Raw genomic sequence first — 1,787 nt, forward strand, 5'->3', positions numbered from 1 at the left:
TCGGGCCTGGGCTCTCCTCCAACTGCCCCAGCCAAACTCTGTGTTGTTCTGTGGGTCGGTGGCTTGCCGGCATGCTGGTGCCTGTGGGTGTGTTCCTCTCAATGTCCAGCTGCCTGTGTGTTCCTCAACTGATGTGCTCCTCTCTGCATCCAGCCACGTGTGTGTCTGCTTGCTGGGGTGTCAGGGGTTTCTACAGGCACAGGATTGGGGTGTGGCAGGCCACAGTGGTCTTGGGAAATGCAACATTTAACAGAAAAACAAAAATGCCTGTCCTCATCCAGGTCCGTGGGGGTGGAGCCCTAGCCAGGGACCATCCTGTCTTCTACCCAGCATTTCCCTTCCCCTCTTTCATATCATTTAAAGGGACCACGCTCTTCCCTTCCCAGCACTCCTGTATCAATGGGAATGATAATAGTTCTATCTCAATGGATTATTGAGAAAATTAAATAACCCAGCATACAGGAAAAGGTCAATAATTGTTAGGTGTTATTATTGAAGAAACAACTATTCCCTTGCAAACCTTCTTTTTCCCAGAAGTGAAATGGAAAAAATTATGTACTTCAAAGCAAGTACTGTATCTTTTAGAGCAGACAAGCAAGCCCAAGAAACACTCATTTGCAACAGCAACTTCATAATGTACCAAGGTGTTTTACTTTTATTTATTTATTTTTAGAGCTGGGATCTCACTATGTTTCCCAGGCTGACCTTGAACTCCTATGCACAAGTGATCCTTCCACCTTATTCTTTCAAGTAGCTGGGACTACAGGTCTAATATATTTAAAAATAAATAAATAAACAACTACGACTTACTGACCACCTTATATGTGTCACATTCCACAAGCAATTCTGTCTGATGGGTAGTATTATTTCAATTTCAAGATAAGGAAGCTTATGTCACCAATGGCGAAGTTGGGATTTGAACTCAGACCTCATTCTGGAACGTGTGCTGTTCTGTCTCCACAAGGCTGGTTACTAACAGCCTATTCATTGGCAGGAGCTTCTGAAGCACCCTTGTTTTCCTAGTTATAAATCCACATTAGTATTGCTAGGCAAAACTGGGTCATAGAAGTAAGCCCTGCAGTTAACAATGTTATCCTAACATAAGTAAAGAATGCCAATAAGAAATGGCAGTAAATATTTTACAACTTTAACCCATTAATGAACTGAACACATGCCTCCAAGGAAATGATGCTTTACAATCTGTAAAGTAAGAAGCATCCTTTCTTAGCAAGAATACTTTCACACTTTTTGGGGTATCTGCCTCCAACCCCCCTCAGCTCTGTGATCTGCATCCTCCACTGATTTTGTCAACACCCTCAGGTAGAGTCAGAGTTTAAATTCACATCTCCCCCAAAAAAGTCACAGCTTCGGAAGTGTGATCACAGAACTCCCACTGAATGCGATTCCTAGAAAAGGAAGGATGTCTTGATTACAGTAACATGTAGCATGGGGCTTTTTGCACAAAGGGGATTCTCAATTGATGTGATTTAAAATAATGCAAATCTGTTGTCATGTTTTTTCTAAAGATATAAGGAAAACTGAAAGCATCCATTTTGTTCAAGTATCCTTCCTCTGGAGAATGTTTGGGGAGCCGAGGCTGGGTACGGTGGCTCCTGCCTGTAATCCCAGCACTTTGCAAGACTGAGCCAGGTGAATCCCTTGAGCTTAGGAGTTCGAGACCACCCTGGGCAACATGGTTGGTGAAACCCTGTCCCTACCAAAAATACAAAAATTAGCTGGGTGTGGTGGTGCATGCCTGTAATCACCAGCTACTTGGGAGACTGAAA

This window comes from Cebus imitator, unplaced genomic scaffold, assembly GCF_001604975.1.
Source record: "Cebus imitator isolate Cc_AM_T3 unplaced genomic scaffold, Cebus_imitator-1.0 Scaffold103, whole genome shotgun sequence".
Lineage (NCBI taxonomy): Eukaryota > Metazoa > Chordata > Mammalia > Primates > Cebidae > Cebus > Cebus imitator.